Source organism: Scyliorhinus torazame, chromosome 2 (assembly GCF_047496885.1).
Source record: "Scyliorhinus torazame isolate Kashiwa2021f chromosome 2, sScyTor2.1, whole genome shotgun sequence".
NCBI classification, from domain to species: Eukaryota; Metazoa; Chordata; class Chondrichthyes; order Carcharhiniformes; family Scyliorhinidae; genus Scyliorhinus; species Scyliorhinus torazame.
In genome coordinates this window covers 319883445-319908264 of record NC_092708.1, presented here as the reverse complement: position 1 = coordinate 319908264, position 24820 = coordinate 319883445, and positions in this window count along the sequence as shown.

Genomic DNA, 24820 nt, shown 5'->3' with positions numbered 1-24820 from the left:
GGGGCCAGCACCTCCTTTTTTAGCAGCTCCACACACCGTCTTAAAAATTCATCCTGGTCTGGTCCCCATGTCGCCTGGGCTCCCTCTGCCGCCATCTTGCTCCTTTCTTCCTTCTGCCCCTGCCCTCGAGGATTCTTCGCGATCTGGCCGCCGCCGCCGATATTTTTCTTTTTCGCTGGGGGGGGACTCCCTGTTGTCTCACCCCACACCGGGTTTTGTCCCGAAAAAATTCCCCGTTGGGGCTCTTAAAAGAGCCCGAAGGTCCGTTCGAGCTGGAGCCGCCGAAACGTGCGGCTTAGCTGGTCATCGCCGCAACCGGAAGTCGCGAGCCTTGTTAACTGTGAGGACAGCACACCACTCGTCGTCGGGATCCACACTGAGGATCGAGAGGCGTTGCGCAGGTGTGGTGGAGGCCAGCTCATGTGTGGTTATGATGCCCATCCAATATGGAGACTTGAGGCAGTCAGCATCAGGGTCCGTTGGGCTGTCGGAATCAGAATCTGGCATGCCTTGTTGTGTTGAGCGGATACATCTGCGCCGCAGCTGGGATCACTGGCTGCTGAGCAGTGGAGCGGATCTGCAGAGGGCTGCGTAGTGGCCAAGCTTGCCACACTGGAGACATCGACGTCCTCTTGCCCGACATTCCCACTTTAAGTGGGCGGAGCCAATATTCGGACACGTCATGACGTTGACGAGAGCGCGATCCGTGCGCCATCGCGCATGTGCAGTGCGGTTGGCCGACGTACGCACCTGTGTAGTCGGGTTTTCGTTCTCGTCATCCACTCGGTCGTGGCGCGCATGCACAGGGACCCGCGAAAAGCGCGCGAAACGGCCACTCTCCTCGATGCTCAGGTCCTGCATTTGTGCAATGGCCTGCACACTTTCTGCCTCGTGTGAGGCCAGGTTTTACAGTTTCTGCCGCCCTGATGTGGGAGTAACGATTCTTAGCATGCTCATGGACAACGCACGTCTCGATAGCGACAGAGAGGGTCAACTGTTTGATTTTAAGGAGCTGCTGCCGCAGGGAGTCGGAGTGAACCCCGAAAACGATCTGATCCCCGATCGGAAAAAGGTTCATCCTTACTCTGAAGCCTCTGCTGGAAAACGTACCGTTCAAAGCTCTCATTCACCTCAATGTCGCAGTGGCTGTCAAACTTCAGCAGGACTGTTTTGAATTTTGTTTTGTCTTCGCCATCGACGAACGTAAGCGAATTATAGATATGGATGGCATGGTCCCCCGCAGTGGAGAGAAATAGTGCGATCTTCCTGGCATCCGATGCTGCCTCGAGGTCAGAGGCCTCGATGTACAAGAGGAACTTTTGCTTGAAGATTTTCCAGTTGGCGCCGAGGTTGCCGGGGATGCGGAGCTGCAGAGGAGGCTGGATGTTTTCCATTTCGCTGGATGGCTGCTTGCTGGTCGATGCTGATTCACTCGAGGTAGGGCCGTCAAGATCAATATCACTCTGGTACCATGATGTGTTAGGCAGGTTGGTTCAATGTGAACTGCACTCGATGCAGGGAAGTTAGATAGACGTCTAATACAGGAGAAGATCCAACACTGTTTTATTCAACCAGATGAACTGCTGTACATATTCAGCTGTGGGTCGACACTACACTGATCTGACTAGTGACCTTGTAGTAGCCTGACCAGACTTACTAGCTACCGCATGATGTTTGTGCTTGCTAGCTCGTGGACTCTGATTGTCTCAGTAGCTGGGTCCCGAGAGAACGGGAAACCTAGTGCCCTCTGGCTTTATAGTGGTAGTGTCCTGTTTGGTGATTGGCTGTGCTGTGTTGTATGCTTACTGGTCATCTGATGTGTCAATCACTGCCTGTCTGCATCTCATTATATACATGAGTGGATATTATGACAGGTCTCACCCCCACAACTCAAAGATGTGTAGGGTAGGTGAATTGGCCACGCTAAACCTTAATTGGAAAATCTTTTAAATAGCAGTCCCATTTTGGGCTTGTTTAGTGGGGTGTTTCACGGTGCCTGTACTGCCAAGAATGACCCCGCTGTCAAACGGGACTCTGGTTTTCTTTGCCCTGTCAAGGCCTCACTTCGTTCACTTGCTGCCATTTTTTAATTTTGCCCCGATCTCTTGACCCCCCTCGGACTCCCCACCACAGCCTCCCAATGCCCCAACATATCTGTTACGGAGTCCATCAGCCCCCGTCACCCCACCTCATAAGGGCAGGGCATCCCTGGGCCTGACCCCTGGCACGGGAAACCTGGCACCTGGGCAGCTTATCACTGCCAGCCGGGCACCATGGCAGTGCCCCTGCCATCCTGGCACTGCAACCTGGGCACCCTGGCAGTGCCAGGCTGGCAGTGCCAAGGTTCCCGGGTGGCAGCAGGAGTGCCAGGGTACCATTCTGCCTAGAGTCCAACCACCCGGTGGTCTGGGAGACCTCCACAGGTGTTGTTACACCTGGTCCACTTTTGTGTCGCCATGGTGAGTCTCCCAGGCCCGGATGTTCCTTCCCGGGCCTCGGGAGCATCGGGCGGCGACGTATTTAAGTGAAACTAACTGCTCACATAAAAAGGTAAATCTGGATCTCACCCAGCGAGGGTGGGATCGAGATATCGAGATTGTGACGTTGCGATCCCGTGATGTGTTCCGAGGCCTCTCGCGAAATTTAACGGCCTTGTCGCCTCACCGATTCAGGTGCGGCAAGGCCATTCGATCGCACCCAGTGTCTTCAATTTCCAGATGTTTAAATCCAGTGGATGTGGCTCAATGCCAGTATATTGGGTCCATTCATAAAATCAGCTCTGGTGAGTAATTCTTAATTGACCCAGAAACAATGGCAGGCAATTCTCTAAAAAATTACTTGTGGATTTCCCTCTGTCTGCTAATGAACTCTGTTCATTATGATGAAATAATGCAATGTGATATGAATACCTGTCATAGTGAAGGTGATCTACTGTCAGATTTTCAGATTGATCAGGCACTGTGGCAGAATAGACTGTATAATATATACTCTGTTCAATCAAGCCTACCTTCCCCAGGAAAAGGGGAGCTGTCATCTATGGCTCAGATATGATTTCTATTCTCTCATCATTTTGGCATGTGTTCTACAGCTTTTAAGAGGATCAATTTACGTAGTGGTACATGAAGTTCTGGCTCTGTTTGACTGATAACAAACCTTATAATGAAGGATTGACGGCGAACAACATGGGGCGAATGTATATAACAGTACACCTACAATTACTGTCATTGTTTTGCCACCGGCTTGTGTCTTTGAATCCAGCTGTGTAGACAGCAACCAGTCATGTCTTCTGCGTTTCAGCAAAACATATCAAATTGATCACACTGCCGGAAAAAGAGAATAATTTTTTAAAAAACACTCTCCTCTTCTCAATCTGATCCCAGGTTTGGGCACCAGGGGATACAGACTATTCCAGTTCATCTCTGCTCACAAGGAATGAGTGCTGCATGGTTCTCGCCCCACTAAACTCCAAGTGAACAGATAGCATAGAGTGGTTTAGAGGACTGAGGTAAAGTGGATGTGTTCCACTTAACCATGCAGCTGAAAGCAGCAAGGTTGTCTGTTGTAGTCAAGACAGCTTTTAATTTGAAAAAAGAATTTAACAGGGAGAAAGGAATGGATGGTATGCCATCATGGGGGAATTAGGAGACATGGTCTAAGGGGGTCCACCATGTCCAATGTTGTCGAAAGTTCAAGGCGGCAGATTGTTGGTGACTTCAACAATTCTTGACTTTCTGAGCCGGACAGTACCAAGATGGAAATAATTGGAACAGGAATTTGCGGCTAAGTTGGCATGAGCTGGAATCCTAGAGACAAATGGGAGTAAATTGGAGATGATTTTCAGCTTTTAGAGGGATGCAGGATACTCATTTTGAAGTGGAGCTGTTAACAAAATTGGCAATTTTAAGGCCAAAGAAATACGGTTAAGGTGTAGTGAAGAAGAGTATTGAGGGGTAAAAAATGAGTCTCATAGAGAAGTGAAGTTGCAAAGGAATTATAAGAGAGAAGCTATACAGTACGGTTGTCAGGGGATTGGTACTATGACCAATGAAGCTGTTATGCTGACAGTCTTGCTCTTGCCTCAATGTACTTGGGGTTGAAAGTGGGGTTGTTGTGATGGGCAAGTGGGTTTGAGGAGGCAGGATCATAGAATTTACAGTGCAGAAGGAGGCCATTCGGCCCATTGAGTCTGCACTGACCCTTGGAAAGAGCTCACACCTCCACTCTATCCCCGTAACCCAGTAACCCCACTTAACCTTTTTGGACACAAAGGGCAATTTATCACGGCCAATCCACCTAACCCGCACATCTTTCGACTGTGGGAGGAAACCAGAGCACCTGAAGGAAACCCACGCAGACACGGGGAGAATGTGCAGACTCTGCACAGACAGTGACCCAAGCTGCGAATCGAACCTGGGACCCTGGAGCTGTGAAACAACTGTGCTAACCACTGTGCTACCGTGCTGCCAGGAGGGCCAACTATGGGCAGAGATTAATAGAGCCAAGCCAGATCTGATGATAGATAACAAGATCAGTCATTTGCCATGTCAGCTTTGCTACAATATGGCGTGGTAATTGCCAGGCTGACCAAATCCCAAAGGGAAACTTGGGCAACCTAACACAACAATTCTAAATTTGTATTTATGACCAAAAAGGTATGTGTACTGAAGTCAAAAGTGAAAAATTCCAATAACACTTTTGAAGATTTTAAATATTAAATGAAAACTTTTATTAAAAGAAAATAAAACCTAAAAGCACAAGATTATATAAACACAGTTGAGAATTAGTCTTACAATAATTTCTCCAAAATATTTTCGACTCACAAGCAAACACTCATTTCAGGCAACAGTCCCTAAAGATACTTAATCAATAACAAAATTCCAGTAATATAACCGCAAGGCACATACTGTTGCTTTGGGGGAAGTATTTCATAGGGATTCTCTCTCCATCTCACTCAACACTGGAAATCCAAGACTTTAAACAAAGCCCTGATTTCTGGTACAAACAGACACTTGCCTGGTGTTTCTGGAGTCAGCTCACTTTTCTTCTTTCACAGCTCTCTTTTAGCACAGTATCCTGCAAGATCTCACATGGTTACTACTCCACTACTCCAACACAGCTTTCAATCATTCCTTGAATATGTTTTTGCTCTTTAATCTTTAAATACATTGGGCGCGATTCTCCAGAAAAATCTCTCAGTGTGGTAGCGAGCGGGAATTGCCACGAGCTTCCTGGCACTTGGCGCAGCGAGGTCAGCAACGCATTTCAAAATTAATTGGTCCACTTAACAAGGTCTCATGGGCTTCTCGCCACAAATGAAGGCTCACCAGATGATTCTCCAGCACTGCGCTCGCCATCCCCCACCGCCTCCCCCCCCCCCCCCCCCCCCCCCCCGCTAGGGGCAGCACGGTAGCCTTGTGGATAGCACAATTGCTTCACAGCTCCAGGGTCCCAGGTTCGATTCCGGCTTGGGTCACTGTCTGTGCGGAGTCTACACATCCTCCCCGTGTGTGCGTGGGTTTCCTCCGGGTGCTCCGGTTAAGTAAAACAGGTGAATCGATGTCACCTAATGTATCTGATATTTAGGAGTCATGTAGGAAATATTTGCCTTTGCAAAAAATCACAACAACTTCCTCTCTGCTCGATCTACTCCATTCCTGTTACAACAACAACTCAATGGCTTTTTCAACCGCCACTGCTGTGTCAACAATGCGCATGGTGACCATATTGTGGGAGCCTGTAGCAGGCCTTCTATGTAAACGGTAAATAATGCATTTATACATTTGCTGAAAACATGCAAGTCATTTGCTGAAAAACAGGGTAGCACGGTAGCATTGTGGATAGCACAATTGCTTCACAGCTCCAGGGTCCCAGGTTCGATTCCGGCTTGGGTCGCTGTCTGTGCGGAGTCTACACATCCTCCCCGTGTGTGCGTGGGTTTCCTCCGGGTCCTCCGGTTTCCTCCCACAGTCCAAAGATGTGCAGGTTAGGTGTATTGGCCATGATAAATTGCCCTTAGTGTCCAAAATTGCCCTTAGTGTTGGGTGGGGTTACTGGGTTGTGGGGATAGGGTGCCGGTGTTGACCTTGGGTAGGGTGCTCTTTCCAAGAGCCGGTGCAGACTCGATGGGCCGAATGGCCTCCTTCTGCACTGTAAATTCTATGATAATCTATGATAACCAGGCCAAGCAGCACGTAAGCTGCACTTGCTCAGCCAACCCCAGCCAGCTCACAACAATGGCACCGAGACCAGCCCAGGAGCCAGGGACGCTGAACTAGGGAGGCTCCTAGACACAGTGGAGGTCAGGAGGGATGTTATGTTCCCCTGAGAGTCCAGGAGAATCAGCCACAAGACAGCCAGTGCTGCCTGGGGTGAGGTGGGGCCTGGTGAACACGTGGTGTGTGACCAGGAGGACTGGCCTCAAGTGCCATTAGAAGATCAACTTACACGGGGCAGCATGAGTGAGTAGACACCAACACCCCCACTCCCCCAAGGGAGCATCCACGCCCCCAACTCCCCATGCGACCCCCAACCCTAATTGCCGGGAGAGGGCCCAGACTGGCGGAGGGTTGCCGAACTTAAGAATCCTCACCAGCTTCGAGGAGCATGCATTGGAGGTGACTGGTGTGGCCAAGGACAGGGCAGTCACCCATGAGGAGGTGGCAGACGCTGCAGAGGTGAGGAACCACCCAGTGGACCTGTCAAACGTGAGTTCTTATTGCCCTACAGACTGACCCATCCTTCTCACTGACCACATGTCCATTTTTCCTCAGGTCCTCCAGCCAACGGCGCCTCCCATCCTGGGCAGCACCCTCTCCAGCCTTCCAGGACACCCACCTCGGAGGGGAGCTGCGAGGATGCAACCGTTATAGTCGCATCACAGCTGTCATCCCCACCCTCCACCAGCGCAGATACACAGACCTCGGTGGGACATGTTAGTGGTCAGGCTCCTGGGGCACAACCTGGTGAGCACCACACTGCTGCTGATATACATCAGGTGGAGGCAGGAACCCCCAGGTGAGACAGCTGTCGGAGGGCTGCTGGATCCCAGGACCCAGCTGGGTCCCAGCCTGATGCTGAGCTTGTGGTACAGAGGTACCCGGAGCTGATGGAGGCGATAGGGAGTGGCTGGGATGGTCAGGCAGAGATGTCAGCGTCACTCCAGCAGATCCACAGCCGATTGGAGGAGTCCCAGAAGCTAAGGGTGCAGGAGATGTTGCCAGCAATGCGTGGCATCGAGACCGCAACCGCAGTGGAGAGCCTGGTGCATGGTGTTGGCACCATTAGTGAAGGTGTCCAAGTCTTTGCACAGCCGGTGACGGCCATGGCTGAGGGTCTCGGCAGAAGGGCCGCCTTGCTGGGGAAAGTCACCAGGCTGACCTTGACGTGGTTCAGCAGGACATGTCCCACTCTCAGATGGGAATGGCCGAGACCCTGCGGAGATTTCCCCAGTCGCAAGTGGGCATTGTCAAGTCACTGCAGAGCATGTCCCAGTCTCTGCGGAATATTGCCGAAGGTGCTGACACCATGATGCAAACATTGGAGAACCACCAGGGCTGGCAGTGCCAGACAATGCAGGGGCACCCTGGGCTCAAACCAGCTGCCCCTCCGACCTGGGGCGAACCCCAAGGACCTACGGGCAGTGACTGGGAGATGGGGGTGCTGGGTGCTAACCTAGAGCCATCCCATGGAGTGGCAACGGTGGCCACCTGCTCCCCCGAGTTCCACCCCTCTGATGAGGCTGCTGATTTGTTATGTTGTAGGTGTAACATAAGCAGCTTCCTTGTGGTGCACTTGACAAAGGAAGGTTCAGACGTGGAGATAACTTCAACACGTTTATTAAACTATTTACACTTCTATTACTCGGGTTTGACACTACTGCTAATCCTACTATAGCTACCCAGACTGTGAAAGAAGAAAAGTGAGCTGTCTCCAGAAACGCCAGTTGCTGCAATCCACGTGGTGGGTGTAATATTGAATCAACCCTATGTCTCTACTCACTGACTGTCTCCACTGGAAAGAGGCAGATCATGTCTGTGGTGACCTTTATATATGTGTTGGTGTAATGCCCTCTTGTGGTCGTGTCACCTCTGTGTGTATCGTGAATATCCAATGGTCGTGTCCTATCTAACTGATCTATTGGTTGAGTGTGTGTGTGTGTGTGATGTTTCTGGTGCACCCTCTAGTGTCTAGCTAGCCTACATGTATTTACATTGATGCACATCACCACATCCCCCCTTTTTTATATGTTACATATTTTCTGCACACTTTGAGAAAATTGAACAAAAAACAGGTAGATAGGTCATGGTATATACAAGTCATGGGAACAGTGATTAAACAATAAGTCCAAATCATTCGTGTGAGTCCAAAAACCATCAATCACCATGGTCAAATGTCTCTCTTGGTTATGAACGCCATCAATGTCCCTGTGCCACAGGAACCAAGAAGTGGTCAAATCACTTCGCTGTCTGATTTGGAGTCCCTTTCTTTTTCGATGTTTGTGATGGTGCTGTCGGATGGCATCTTGTAGCTGATAAGGTGTTGACGTTGAAGAGGTACCATCAACAGTATCATTCGAGGTCATGGTTGTGCCATATGTTGAAGTTGGATAAGACTGTACATACTGGTTCTGGCCACATGCTGTGCAGGAAGGGTGATCCTGCTGAGAACCGTTGAAGCTTGTTGAACTGGAAACAGAATTGCTGCTCACATAAATACCTGGTGATGGCGTGAAACTAGAACCTTGCATCTGATAGGAATATGCCGTCTGGCCAGGCTAGGGTGCAGCAAATCCTGGGCTGTAACTAAGGCATCCAGTCTGTAGTGCAGATTGCGCTTGCGGTAGTCCTCCTTCGGTCTTGATTCCATTAGTGGGCAATCCGTAGTGCTGGCCTGTTTGAGAATATGCTGCATAGACTGCTGGCTGCTGCATGCCTGAATACTGGGTTGGTCCAGCATGAGCTGTCATTGGCTGCACTGCTGGTGTGGAAAAAATGTGTGGATATAGCTGGGGTGAATATTGGTGTATTCCTCTTGGACTGTAGCTGCTGCTTGTTATTACTGACCCAGTGTAATTGTTAAGTTATCCATCACCTGTCGCTGTGGCATCAGCTGTCACCCTGAGCGTGCCATCACTGAGGTTGCGGCACTCCCTATCTGGAGTAAAGTCCAGCTTCCGTGAATCAAAGTCGGCGTTTGGTTGCTCCCCATCTGGAGTCTGGTCTGTTTTAACTGAGTCAGTGTTGGTTTGTTGATGCTCCCCGTCTTAGCAGGTTCACTGGAGTCTTAGCAGGTTCACTGGAGTCAGCTGAGATTTCTTGAAGCTGCACGTCTGGAGTCGGAACATGCAGGAATGCATTGACTTGTGGAGAGGTTCGAGTGAATGAGGGTGGAAGTATCATGGTGTCACCAGAGTCACCAGTGATCTCACAGTGATCGTCGAGTGCCTCTGTACACACTAGCTGAGGTCTGTCACTTTGTACATCTTGCATGGGAAGTGGGATGCTGTCGTCACTCGTCTCACATACTGTGGGTAGATCCTCAGTAGCTGCTTGTTGTTCACTTGGGTTGGGTAAATTGTCAGTCTTCATCTGGTGGTGCAAACAATGTGGGTGGACTGTCATTGTCTTGCTGTTGTCCTTCATTTGGGCTTGGACTGTCATCGTCGCTTTGTTCTTCACTGTAGCATGATAGACCGTCATGGTCGTCCTGCTGTGCACTGGAGCATGGTAGACTGTCATAGTCTTCTTGCTGTTTACTTGAGCATGGCAGACTTGCATCGTCTGCCGCTAGTTGGTCAGAGGAGGTTGCTAGACCCTCATAGTCTTGTTCCTGCAAGTACTGCGCGTCGGAGTCTTGCGTTGCTTCTCTCGTGGAGGCTGTACACGAGCTCGCTGTGGAGGCTTGTGACACTGGAGTCACTTCTTGTTCGTGCAAGGACTGCACTCTGGAGTCTTACGTTCCTGCAATTGTGGAATCCGAGTCGTTGTCTTCTAGGACCATTCATCACTGTTTGAGTCGGAGCTGGCATTGGGCTCGCGAGGTCCAGAAAAAATGTAAAGATCGGTATCGAGGTATTCAAGGTCGGATTCACGGTATCAAGGTATTCAAGGTCGGAATCATCGGTTTGGGCATAGGTAACTGCTTGTTGCAGGGTTCTTCGGAGGTTAATTTCATTTCCTGGTTCAATTTGAGGCATTGTGCTATCATTCCAGGTGAAGGAAGGTTGTTTAACGGCTTTAAAAGATTTTTTCTTTGATTTGGGACGTTTCCCCTTTAAATGGGTATGGTCGGGGGCCTCTGACGTCATGACGCATGTGACATCATACTGTGTAGGAAGCATTCATGCACGCTCAAATCGCTGTTCCTGTACCGAGGGCCGTTTTCGTGATTGCGCATGAGCGGCGTCTCGCAATTGCGCAAGTGCAGTCCCTTTAGAAAGATGGCCGCCAATCAAAATTGTTCTCTGCTCCGGGATCTCGACCTCGTGGTGAGTACTGGCGCTTCTCTTACCTTTTCTTGCTGGTTGGAGTGTGTTTTCCTCACAGTATTTGCCGAATTTGTCCAGGACTGCCTGGAAGTCGCTCCTGTTTTGCCCCTTGGAGGACTTGAATTTTAAAAAGATTTCTTCTGCTCTGGCACCAGCGATGGTGAGGAGAAGCTCTGTCCTTTCAGCATCGGCCACTTCTTCTAGTTTGGCTGCTACCAGGAAGAGTTCAAACATTTGCCGGAATACCTGGCAGTTTTCGCAGAGATCACCGTGGCACTGGAGCTGCTGCGGAACCCGGATCTCGAACATCTTGCCTGGGTATCGTTGCTGGTTGTCACTATAAGCTGAGGTATGGCTACATGGATTGAAACAGTTCAGTCCTGGTACCATGATTTGTTATGTTCTAGGCGTAACATAAGCGGCTTCCTTGTGGTGCACTTGACAAAGGAAGGTTCAGATGTGGAGATAACTTCAACACGTTTATTAAACTATTTCCACTTCTATTACTTGGGTTTGACACTGCTGCTAATCCTACTATAGCTACCCAGACTGACTAACCAGTTGCTGCAATCCACGTGGTGGGTGTAATATTGAATCAACCCTGTGTCTCTACTCACTGACTGTCTCCATTGGAAAGCTCCACTGGCAGCATCGTCATCAAACCAGCAGACAAAGGAGGGGCCACTGTCATACTGAACAGAACTGACTACTGCAAAGAAGTATACCGACAACTGAACAACCAAGAACACTACGGACAGTTACCCGCAGATCCGACCAAGGAACACATCCGCCAACTTAACAGACTGATCAAGACCTTGAATCCAAATATTCAGAGCACCCTACGTGCTCTCATCCCACGTACTCCCCGCATTGGAGTTCTCTACTGCCTCCCGAAAATACATAAGGCCAACACACCAGGCCGCCCTATCGTTTCAGGCAATGGGACCCTGTGTGAGAACCTCTCTGGCTACATCGAGGGCATCTTGAAACCCATCGTACAAGGTACGCCCAGCTTCTGTCGCGACACGACGGACTTCCTACAGAAACTCAGCACCCATGGACCAGTTGAACCAGGAACATTCCTCGTCACAATGGACGTCTCGGCTCTCTACACCAGCATCCCCCATGACGATGGCATTGCTGCAACAGCCTCAGTACTCAACACCGACAACTGCCAATCTCCAGACGCAATTCTGCAACTCATCCGCTTCATTCTGGATCACAACCTCTTCACCTTCGACCACAAGTTCTTCATCCAGACACACGGAACAGCCATGGGGACCAAATTCGCACCCCAATACGCCAACATCTTCATGCACAAGTTTGAACAGGACCTACTCACTGCACAGGACCTTCAACCAACGTTATACACCAGATACACTGATGACATTTTTTTTCCTTTGGACCCACGGCGAAGAATCACTGCAACGACTACACAATGACATTAATAAGTTCCATCCAACCATCAGACTCACCATGGACTACTCTCCAAAATCAGTTGCATTCTTGGACACACTCGTCTCCATCAAGGACGGTCACCTCAGCACTTCGCTTTACCGCAAACCCACGGATAACCTCACAATGCTCCACTTCTCCAGCTTCCACCCTAAACACAAGAAGTCATCCCCTATGGACAAGCTCTCCGTATACACAGGATCTGCTCAGACGAGTAGGAGCGTAACAGACATCTACAGACGTTGAAAGATGCCCTCGTACGAATGGGATATGGCGCTCGACTCATCGATCGACAGTTCCAACGGGCCACAGCAAAAAACCGCACCGACCTCCTCAGAAGACAAACATGGGACACAACCGACAGAATACCCTTCGTCGTCCAGTACTTCCCCGGAGCAGAGAAACTACGACATCTTCTTCACAGCCTTCAACACGTCATTGATGAAGATGAACATCTTGCCAAGGTTATCCCCACACCCCCACTACTTGCCTTCAAAAAACCGCACAACCTCAAACAAACCATTGTTTGCAGCAAACTACCCAGTCTTCAGAACAGTGACCACGACACCACACAACCCTGCCATGGCAATCTCTGCAAGACGTGCCAGATCACTAACATGATCTGGAACACCACCCACCAGGTACGCGGTACATACTTCTGCGACTCGGCCAATGTTGTCTACCTCATAAGCTGCAGGAAAGGATGTCCCGAAGCATGGTACATTGGCTAGACCATGCAGACGCTGCGACAACGAATGAACGGACATCACGCGACAATCACCAGGCAGGAATGTTCCCTTCCCGTCGGGGAACACTTCAGCAGTCAAGAGCATTCAGCCTCTGATCTCCGGGTAAGCGTTCTCCAAGGCGGCCTTCAGGACGCGCGACAACGCAGAATCGCCGAGCAGAAACTTATAGCCACGTTCCGCACACATGAGTGCAGCCTCAACCGGGACCTGGGATTCATGTCGCAATACATTCATCCCCCACCACCTGGCCTGTGAAATCCTACCAACTGTCCTGGCTTGACACAATTTACACCTCATTCACACGGGACAGGGCAAATGTCCATTGGGATAGTGGGGGATTGTAAAACACATTAAACACCTTTGTGGGGCTGGTAAGGTAGAGAAGCTTTTACATTTTAGTTTAGCTAATTTGATTGCAATTGAAGATAGGTAGTGAGAGAGAAGGCAGCGCTCACAGGTCTGCTAGAAGCAGTTGGTTTAGAAGTCATCTCTCTCAGTGAGAAGAAAAGCAAGACCATGGAGTACTGGTTTAGAAAACAAGCGCAGAAGTTTGAAGAGCAGCAAGTTAATGAAACTAGAGAAATGAAAAGAAGTTTCCAGGAAATCTGAGGCTAAAGTACGAGAACCGACAACTGTTCAGAAAAGACTGACAGAGCTGAGAAGAAGGCTGAGATGCCACTAAGATATCTGAAGTGATTTTCAGGTTTGTGAGATTTACTACAGCCTGTGGAACGTGAGTTGAAATACCTGTGGAAATAAGTGGCTGAACCTTGACGTTTGTGTAAAAGCAGTCAAGACAAAGAAAACATCAAAGTGGAGGGTGTAAAATCCTGGACTGGATTCGCAGTTAAAAGTGGAGTGGAAAGCTTTGTTTAAAAGCATTGTCATTCGGAAAACGTGGGACTGGATTCTTCACCTCGCGACGCCTGAAATGCGATTCGCAATCAGGCGGAGAATCAGGGGCTGGATTCTCCGTCCCACCACGCCACATTTCTGTTTCACCCCGCCGGCAGAATGCTCCGTTTCGCCGGCTGGTCAATGGGGTTTCCCATTGTGGGGCAGCCCCACACCATCGGGAAACCCCGGGGCTGCCGGCAAAACGGAGCATCCCGCCGGCGGACAATCCAGCCCCAGGCGCCCGGCTAAAATCAAAGTTCGCACCCAGACCCGAACCAAAAGCCATGCTCCGGTTCCTCACCGGTGGCGCCAATGAGATTTGCGCCGCGTGCCAGCAGCAGCACGCAAAACTGGCATTTGCGTGCATTTACATTTCATTATCGGGTCTGCTCCGCACCTCCACGATTCCCCAGCCCTATCAGGTGGATGTCATGTGGGTGCAGTTCACAACAAGCATTTACAAGTGTCAACTTGGTGCCATGGCTGCTGAGGAGGAGAGAGAGGGTAAGCAAAGTGTTTAAAAATGCTTGCCGGGGTGTGGCTGCCAGGGCTGGGAGGAGTAGCGGGGAGCGGCTTGTTGACATATCAGTGGATTCGGGGTGTCCCTCTCGGGATTGGGGTGGCCTGGCTCAGGCTGTCATTACTGCAGTATTTGTTTTAAACACACCCATTTGGCAGAAGTTACAGGCCCCTGGTTGCTCACTGTGCTGACTGCTCACTGTGTCCTGTAAATGCTCACAGAGCCTCTGGTCATTTGGGGTCCCACCCAGGACACCCCTTTGGGAACCCTCAGACCCCAGCTGACCCATCAATGGGATGGGCGTGGCCAAGCTCAATCAGTGGCACACCGGGTGCTGCCACTCCTCAGTTCACTCATCAGAAGCACAGCCCCACTGCAGGGGGAGCAGGGGATTAGCAGAGCTCACCCTAAACAATGGACCCATGCACTGTGGCCTCCGGCACTCTCCCTGGCACACTGACCCTCTGAGGACAGAGTCCTCATCAGTGACACTATCAGCTAGCTTACCCCTCAGGACGACTAGCTGTCTCCAAGGCCTGCCTGTCCACGGCACCCCTGCTCCCAACAACCAGAAGAGATGGGGTGATGCTGGAGAGCCGGCCGCCCAACAGGCTGAGGAGGAGTTGTGAAGAAGTCGCCGCATAAGCAGGAGCTGCGAGTCAGAGCGGAGATTTTAAAAGATCGCGGCCTAGTTTCGGGAGCCGTTCGGAGGAGGAGCAGTCTCTGTCAGGGAGAGAATCTGAGAACATCTGAGACTCTCAGAAGGTAAGAAGGTAAGTAAGTGATTTTTACTCATTTTTACTTTTATATCTTTTTCAAATTGTGTGTGTGTCGGGGGGAAACTGAAGTGACATCACAGAAATGCTGTGACCTGAGTGGCTGGTTGGGAATCTACACCAAATTAAAAAAATTAAGCATTGGTAACTAATTAAACATAATTACTTAATTATAATTTAGAGGGGTATCTAAGACAGAGATCGGAGAGTACTATATTCAGCTTTCGCATTTATATTAGAAATCTAGTGCTAGGAAACAGTTAGTTAACAGTAACTTTAAAAAAAAATGTTTTTAAATATATTTTTTAAAAATTAAAATTTTTAATTTTAATTAATTGACGCAATGTCAGTTAGAGGGATGCAGTGCTCTGACTGTGAGATGTGGCAGGTCTGGGAGGCTTCCAGCGTCCCGGATGGCTTCATCTGCAGAAAATGCACCCAACTGGAGCTCCTCACAGACCGCATGGTTCGGTTGGAGCAGCAATTGGATGCACTTAGGAGCATGCAGGTGGCGGAAAGCGTCATAGATCGCAGTTATATAAATGTGGTCACACCCAAGGTGCAGGCAGAGAAATGGGTGACCACCAGAAAGGGCAGGCAGTCAGTGCAGGAATCCCCTGTGGTTGTCCCCCTCTCGAACAGGTATACCCCTTTGGATACTGTCGGGGGGGATAGCCTATCAGGGGAAAACAGCAGCAGCCAGAGCAGTGGCACCACGGCTGGCTCTGATGTTCAGAAGGGAGGGTCAAAGGGCAGAAGAGCAATAGTAATAGGGGACTCTATAGTCAGGGGCACAGATAGGCGCTTCTGTGGACGTGAAAGAGACTCCAGGATAGTATGTTGCCTCCCTGGTGCCAGGGTCCAGGATGTCTCCGAACGGGTAGAGGGCATCCTGAAGTGGGAGGGAAAACAGGCAGAGGTCGTTGTACATATTGGTACTAACGACATAGGCAGGAAGGGGCATGAGGTCCTGCAGCAGGAGTTCAGGGAGCTAGGCAGACAGTTAAAAGACAGGACCTCGAGGGTTGTAATCTCGGGATTACTCCCTGTGCCACGTGCCAGTGAGGCTATAAATAAGAAGATAGAGCAGCTAAACACGTGGCTAAACAGCTGGTGTAGGAGGGAGGGTTTCCGTTATCTGGACCACTGGGAGCTCTTCCGGGGCAGGTGTGACCTATATAAGAAGGACGGGTTGCATCTAAACTGGAGAGGCATAAATATCCTGGCTGCGAGGTTTGCTAGTGTCACACGGGAGGGTTTAAACTAGTATGGCAGGGGGGTGGGCACAGGAGCAATAGGTCAGAAGGTGAGAGCATTGAGGGAGAACTAGGGAATAGGGACAGTGGGGCTCTGAGGCAGAGCAGAAAGGGATAAGTTGCTGAACACAGCGGGTCTGGTGGCCTGAAGTGCATATGTTTTAATTCAAGAAGTATTACGGGTAAGGCAGATGAACTTAGAGCTTGGATTAGTACTTGGAACTATGATGTTGTTGCCATTACAGAGACCTGGTTGAGGGAAGGACAGGATTGGCAGCTAAACATTCCAGGATTTAGATGTTTCAGGTGGGATAGAGGGGGAATGTAAAAGGGGGGAGTAGTTGCGCTGCTGGTTAGGGACAATATCACAGCTGTACTGCGGGAGGACACCTCAGAGGGCAGTGAGGCTATATGGGTAGAGATCAGGAATAAGAAGGGTGCAGTCACAATGTTGGGGGTTTACTACAGGCCTCCCAACAGCCAGCGGCAGATAGGTAGACAGATTTTGGAAAAGAGTAAAAACAACAGGGTTGTGGTGATGGGAGGCTTCAACTTCCCCAATATTGACTGGGACTCACTTTGTGCCAGGGGCTTAGACGGGGCGGAGTTTGTAAGGAGCATCCAGGAGGGCTTCTTAAAACAATATGTAGACAGTCCAACTAGGGAAGGGGCGGTACTGGACCTGGTATTGGGGAATGAGCCCGGCCAGGTGGTAGATGTTTCAGTAGGGGAGCATTTCGGGAACAGTGACCACAATTCAGTAAGTTTTAAAGTGCTGGTGGACAAGGATAAGAGTGGTCCTAGGATGAATGTGCTAAATTGGGGGAAGGCTAATTATGACAATATTAGGCGGGAACTGAAGAACATAGATTGGGGGCGGATGTTTGAGGGCAAATCAACATCTGACATGTGGGAGGCTTTCAAGTGTCAGTTGAAAGGAATTCAGGACCGGCATGTTCCTGTGAGGAAGAAGGATAAATACGGCAATTTTCAGGAACCTTGGATAACAAGAGATATTGTAGGCCTCGTCAAAAAGAAAAAGGAGGCATTTGTCAGGGTTAAAAGGCTGGGAACAGACAAAGCCTGTGTGGAATATAAGGAAAGCAGGAAGGAACGTAAGCAAGGAGTCAGGAGGGCTAGAAGGGGTCACAAAAAGTCATTGGCAAATAGGGTTAAGGAAAATCCCAAGGCTTTTTTACATGTACATAACAAGCAAGAGGGTAGCCAGGGAAAGGGTTGGCCCACTGAAGGATAGGCAAGGGAATCTATGTGTGGAGTCAGAGGAAATGGGCGAGGTACTAAATGAATACTTTGCATCAGTATTCACCAAAGAGAAGAAATTGGTAGATGTTGAGTCTGGAGAAGGGTGTGTAGATAGCCTGGGTCACATTGAGATCCAAAAAGACGAGGTGTTGGGTGTCTTAAAAAATATTAAGGTAGATAAGTCCCCAGGGCCTGATGGGATCTACCCCAGAATACTGAAGGAGGCTGGAGAGGAAATTGCTGAGGCCTTGACAGAAATCTTTGGATCCTCACTGTCTTCAGGTGATGTCCCGGAGGACTGGAGAATAGCCAATGTTGTTCCTATGTTTAAGAAGGGTAGCAAGGATAATCCAGGGAACTACAGGCCGGTGAGTCTTACTTCTGTGGTAGGGAAATTACTGGAGAAAATTCTTCGAGGCTGGTTGATCCTGCCAGTAGCATATGCTTGTCTCAAAGATTAAGCCATGCATGTCTAAGTACACACGGCCGGTACAGTGAAACTGCGAATGGCTCATTAAATCAGTTATGGTTCCTTTGATCGCTCCAAACGTTACTTGGATAACTGTGGTAATTCTAGAGCTAATACATGCAAACGAGCGCTGACCCGCGTGGTGATGCGTGCATTTATCATTGAGTCGATTTCGGCGTGAGAACAGCTGGTGAGTCAGTTTCAGCGGGAGCATTGCGGAAGGAGGTTGCTGGGAGGTAAGTCAACCTTTAAAAGCACTTGTCTTTGCAGGGGCAGGCCAGTCGATTTCGGCGTGAGAACAGCTGGTGAGTCAGTTTCAGCGGGAGCATTGCAGAAGGAGGTTGCTGGGAGGTAAGTCAACCTTTAAAAGCACTTGTCTTTGCAGGGGCAGGCCAGTCGATTTCGGCGTGAGAACAGCTGGTGAGTCAGTTTCAGCGGGAGCATTGCGGAAGGAGGTTGCTGGGAGGTAAGTCAACCTTTAAAAGCACTTGTCTTTGCAGGGGCAGGCCAGTCGATTTCGGCGGGAGTGGAGCTGGCTGGTTAGTCAATTTCAGCAGGAGCTGAGAATTTTTCTTTTTTTTTTAAATTAGTTTTTTAGGCGGGAACAGGAAGTCGACCCGCGGACGTCTGGGAAGACCCTCACCAATAAATTCTGGTGGAGAGGAAACCCGAGACACTACACGTGTAGTGTCTCCCACCCACCCTCCTCCTCTAACCTAATAATAAAACCCATTGGTCTGAGGTAAGTACCATATTTTATTATATTATTATTATTTTTTATAAAAATTTAATTTAGTTGTTAGCCAGATCTTGGTAGAAAGTTAGAGGAATGGCAGGGAAGGGAGTGCAATGTTCCTCCTGCAGGATGTTTGAGGTGAGGGATGCAGTTAGTGTCCCTGCTGATTTTACCTGCAGGAAGTGCTGCCATCTCCAGCTCCTCCAAGACCGAGTTAGGGAACTGGAGCTGGAGTTGGAAGAACTTCGGATCATTCGGGAGGCAGAAGGGGTCATAGATAGCAGCTTCAGGGAATTAGTTACACCAAAGATTGGAGATAGGTGGGTAACTGTAAGAGGGACTGGGAAAAAGCAGTCAGTGCAGGGATCCCCTGCGGTCGTTCCCCTGAGAAACAAGTATACCGCTTTGGATACTTGTGGGGGGGACGACTTACCAGGGGTAAGCCATGGGGTACGGGCCTCTGGCACGGAGTCTGTCCCTGTTGCTCAGAAGGGAAGGGGGGAGAGGAGCAGAGCATTAGTAATTGGGGACTCTATAGTCAGGGGCACAGATAGGAGATTTTGTGGGAGCGTGAGAGACTCACGTTTGGTATGTTGCCTCCCAGGTGCAAGGGTACGTGATGTCTCGGATCATGTTTTCCGGGTCCTTAGGGGGGAGGGGGAGCAGCCCCAAGTCGTGGTCCACATTGGCACCAACGACATAGGTAGGAAAGGGGACAAGGATGTCAGGCAGGCTTTCAGGGAGCTTGGATGGAAGCTCAGAACTAGAACAAACAGAGTTGTTATCTCTGGGTTGTTGCCCGTGCCACGTGATAGTGAGATGAGGAATAGGGAGAGAGAGCATTTAAACACGTGGCTACAGGGATGGTGCAGGCGGGAGGGATTCAGATTTTTGGATAACTGGGGCTCTTTCTGGGGAAGGTGGGACCTCTACAGACAGGATGGTCTACATCTGAACCTGAGGGGCACAAATATCCTGGGGGGGAGATTTGTTAGTGCTCTTTGGGGGGGTTTAAACTAATGCAGCAGGGGCATGGGAACCTGGATTGTAGTTTTAGAGTAAGGGAGAATGAGAGTATAGAGGTCAGGAGCACAGATTTGACGTCGCAGGAGGGGGCCAGTGTTCAGGTAGGTGGTTTGAAGTGTGTCTACTTCAATGCCAGGAGTATACGAAACAAGGTAGGGGAACTGGCAGCATGGGTTGGTACCTGGGACTTCGATGTTGTGGCCATTTCGGAGACATGGATAGAGCAGGGACAGGAATGGATGTTGCAGGTTCCGGGGTTTAGGTGTTTTAGTAAGCTCAGAGAAGGAGGCAAAAGAGGGGGAGGTGTGGCGCTGCTAGTCAAGAGCAGTATTACGGTGGCGGAGAGGATGCTAGATGGGGACTCTTCTTCCGAGGTAGTATGGGCTGAAGTTAGAAACAGGAAAGGAGAGGTCACCCTGTTGGGAGTTTTTTATAGGCCTCCTAATAGTTCTAGGGATGTAGAGGAAAGGATGGCGAAGATGATTCTGGATATGAGCGAAAGTAACAGGGTAGTTATTATGGGAGACTTTAACTTTCCAAATATTGACTGGAAAAGATATAGTTCGAGTACAATAGATGGGTCGTTTTTTGTACAGTGTGTGCAGGAGGGTTTCCTGAAACAATATGTTGACAGGCCAACAAGAGGCAAGGCCATGTTGGATTTGGTTTTGGGTAATGAACCAGGCCAGGTGTTGGATTTGGAGGTAGGAGAGCACTTTGGGGACAGTGACCACAATTCGGTGACGTTTACGTTAATGATGGAAAGGGATAAGTATACACCGCAGGGCAAGAGTTATAGCTGGGGGAAGGGCAATTATGATGCCATTAGACGTGACTTGGGGGGGATAAGGTGGAGAAGTAGGCTGCAAGTGTTGGGCACACTGGATAAGTGGGGCTTGTTCAAGGATCAGCTACTGCGTGTTCTTGATAAGTATGTACCGGTCAGACAGGGAGGAAGGCGTCGTGCGAGGGAACCGTGGTTTACCAAGGAAGTGGAATCTCTTGTTAAGAGGAAGAAGGAGGCCTATGTGAAGATGAAGTGTGAAGTTTCGGTTGGGGCGATGGATAGTTACAAGGTAGCGAGGAAGGATCTAAAGAGAGAGCTAAGACGAGCAAGGAGGGGACATGAGAAGTATTTGGCAGGAAGGATCAAGGAAAACCCAAAAGCTTTCTATAGGTATGTCAGGAATAAGCGAATGACTAGGGAAAGAGTAGGACCAGTCAAGGACAGGGATGGGAAATTGTGTGTGGAGTCTGAAGAGATAGGCAAGATACTAAATGAATATTTTTCGTCAGTATTCGTCAGTATTCACTCAGGAAAAAGATAATGTTGTGGAGGAGAATGCTGAGCCCCAGGCTAATAGAATAGATGGCATTGAGGTACGTAGGGAAGAGGTGTTGGCAATTCTGGACAGGCTGAAAATAGATAAGTCCCCGGGACCTGATGGGATTTATCCTAGGATTCTCTGGGAGGCCAGGGAAGAGATTGCTGGACCTTTGGCTTTGATTTTTATGTCATCATTGGTTACAGGAATAGTGCCAGAGGACTGGAGGACAGCAAATGTGGTCCCTTTTTCAAAAAGGGGAGCAGAGACAACCCCGGCAACTATAGACCGGTGAGCCTCACGTCTGTAGTGGGTAAAGTCTTGGAGGGGATTATAAGAGACAAGATTTATAATCATCTAGATAGGAATAATATGATCAGGGATAGTCAGCATGGCTTTGTGAAGGGTAGGTCATGCCTCACAAACCTTATTGAGTTCTTTGAGAAGGTGACTGAACAGGTAGACGAGGGTAGAGCAGTTGATGTGGTGTATATGGATTTCAGCAAAGCGTTTGATAAGGTTCCCCACGGTAGGCTATTGCAAAAAATACGGAGGCTGGGGATTGAGGGTGATTTAGAGATGTGGATCAGAAATTGGCTAGCTGAAAGAAGACAGAGGGTGGTGGTTGATGGGAAATGTTCAGAATGGAGTACAGTCACAAGTGGAGTACCACAAGGATCTGTTCTGGGGCCGTTGCTGTTTGTCATTTTTATCAATGACAGAAGGGTGGGTGAGTAAATTTGCAGACGATACTAAAGTCGGTGGTGTTGTCGATAGTGTGGAAGGATGTAGCAGGTTACAGAGGGATATAGATAAGCTGCAGAGCTGGGCTGAGAGGTGGCAAATGGAGTTTAATGTCGAGAAGTGTGAGGTGATTCACTTTGGAAGGAATAACAGGAATGCAGAATATTTGGCAAATGGTAAAGTTCTTGAAAGTGTGGATGAGCAGAGGGATCTAGGTGTCCATGTACATAGATCCCTGAAAGTTGCCACCCAGGTTGATAGGGTTGTGAAGAAGGCCTATGGAGTGTTGGCCTTTATTGGTAGAGGGATTGAGTTCCGGAGTCGGGAGGTCATGTTGCAGCTGTACAGAACTCTGGTACGGCCGCATTTGGAGTATTGCGTACAGTTCTGGTCACCGCATTATAAGAAGGATGTGGAGGCTTTGGAGCGGGTGCAGAGGAGATTTACCAGGATGTTGCCTGGTATGGAGGGAAAATCTTATGACGAAAGGCTGATGGACTTGAGGTTGTTTTCGTTGGAGAGAAGAAGGTTAAGAGGAGACTTAATAGAGGCATACAAAATGATCAGGGGGTTGGATAGGGTGGACAGTGAGAGCCTTCTCCCGCGGATGGATATGGCTGGCACGAGGGGACATAACTTTAAACTGAGGGGTAATAGATATAGGACAGAGGTCAGAGGTAGGTTCTTTACGCAAAGAGTAGTGAGGCCGTGGAATGCCCTACCTGCTACAGTAGTGAACTCGCCAACATTGAGGGCATTTAAAAGTTTATTGGATAAACATATGGATGATAATGGCATAGTGTAGGTTAGATGGCTTTTGTTTCGGTGCAACATCGTGGGCCGAAGGGCCTGTACTGCGCTGTATTGTTCTATGTTCTATGTTCTATGAGGCAGGATCTACTCCCATTTGGAAGCAAATGGACGTATTAGTGAGAGGCAGCATGGTTTTGTGAAGGGGAGGTCGTGTCTCACTAACTTGATAGAGTTTTTCGAGGAGGTCACTAAGATGATTGATGCAGGTGGCGCAGTGGATGTTGTCTATATGGACTTCAGTAAAGCCTTTGACAAGGTCCCTCATGGTAGACTAGTACAAAAGGTGAAGTCACACGGGATCAGGGGTGAGCTGGCAAGGTGGGTACAGAACTGGCTAGGTCATCGAAGGCAGAGAGTCGCAATGGAAGGATGCTTTTCTAATTGGAGGGCTGTGACCAGTGGTGTTCCACAGGGATCAGTGCTGGGACCTTTGCTCTTTGTAGTATATATAAATGATTTGGAGGAAAATGTAACTGGTCTGATTAGTAAGTTTGCAGACGACACAAAGGTTGGTGGAATTGCAGATAGCAATGAGGACTGTCAGAGGATACAGCAGGATTTAGATTGATTGGAGACTTGGGCGGAGAGATGGCAGATGGAGTTTAATCCGGACAAATGTGAGGTAATGCATTTTGGAAGGTCTAATGCAGGCAGGGAATATACGGTGAATGGTAGAACCCTCAAGAGTATTGAAAGTCAAAGAGATCTAGGAGTACAGGTCCACAGGTCACTGAAAGGGGCAACACATGTGGAGAAGGTAGTCAAGAAGGCATACGGCATGCTTGCCTTCATTGGCCAGGGCATTGAGTATAAGAATTGGCAAGTCATGTTGCAGCTGTATAGAACCTTAGTTAGGCCACACTTGGAGTATAGTGTTCAATTCTGGTCGCCACACTACCAGAAGGATGTGGAGGCTTTAGAGAGGGTGCAGAAGAGATTTACCAGAATGTTGCCTTGTATGGAGGGCATTAGCCATGAGGAGTGGTTGAATAAACTCGGCTTGTTCTCACTGGAACGAAGGAGGTTGAGGGGCGACCTGATAGAGATCTACAAAATTATGAGGGGCATAGACAGAATGGATAGTCAGAGGCTTTTCCCCGGGGTAGAGGGGTCATTTACTAGGGGGCATAGGTTTAAGGTGAGAGGGGCAAGGTTTAGAGTAGATGTACGAGGCAAGTTTTTTACGCAGAGGGTAGTGGGTGCCTGGAACCCGCTACCGGAGGAGGTGGTGGAAGCAGGGACGATAGTGACATTTAAGGGGCATCTTGACAAATACATGAATAGGATGGGAATAGAGGGATACGGACCCAGGAAGTGTAGAAGATTGTAGTTTAGTCGGGCAGCATGGTCGGCACGGGCTTGGAGGGCCGAAGGGCCTGTTCCTGTGCTGTACATTTCTTTGTTCTTTGTTTGTTAAGCCACGTCAATACCGTCGGCGCCTGTCCTTCGTTGTCCGTCAAAACCCAGGCTAACCAGCGAGACTGTGCACCATCTGTGCCAGATGATGGCACACCTGGCGGACGACACCTACTCCCAATGGCTATCAAGATGATGGTCGCCCTGAACTTTTATTTCTCTGGGTTTTTCCAGGGGCCGAGCGGGGATCTGTCTTGGATATCCCAAATATCCGCACACAGGTGCATCCACCCCACCCACAGTGCGATATGCACCCGGGCAGCGGCCTACATCAACCTCAGTCTGGACCAAGCCCACCAAGTTTCCTGGGCAGCAGGATTTGCCTCCACCGCTAGCATGCCCCAGGTGCACGGGGTGACTAATGGGACAGATGTCCCCCTACAAGCACTTGCTCTTCAGGGGGTGCCCTTCATCAATAGGAAGGGCTTCCACTCCCTGAATGAGTAGTTGGCATGTGCTTGATTCCCAGTAAACGCGCACAAGCCTACATTCTGGCGTACTCGCCGGTGCCCGGCACCTTCGAGGCACTCCCTCGGGTGAAGAGTTGGCTCTTGGTTGAAAAGCGTTGCCCACTGATGTCGTAGCTAATGATACCAGTCCGGAGGCCCCAGATCATTTAATTGAGCGGTGCATCGGCGTGCTAAAGATACAATTCCAATGTCTCGAACTGGTGGGGCTCTCCAATATAGCCGCAGAAGGGTCTAAAACATCATGATGGCCAGCTGCATCCTGCACAACATCACAAAGCAGAAGGGGGTGCCTACTGGGGGAGGAGGATGAATGCCAGGCCTCATCTGACAAAGAGGATGAGAAGGATGGCCAGGAAGAATTGAGCATGGAGCCCGAGCTGGCACGGCAGGCTGCCAATGTCTGCTCCAGGGCCTCCACT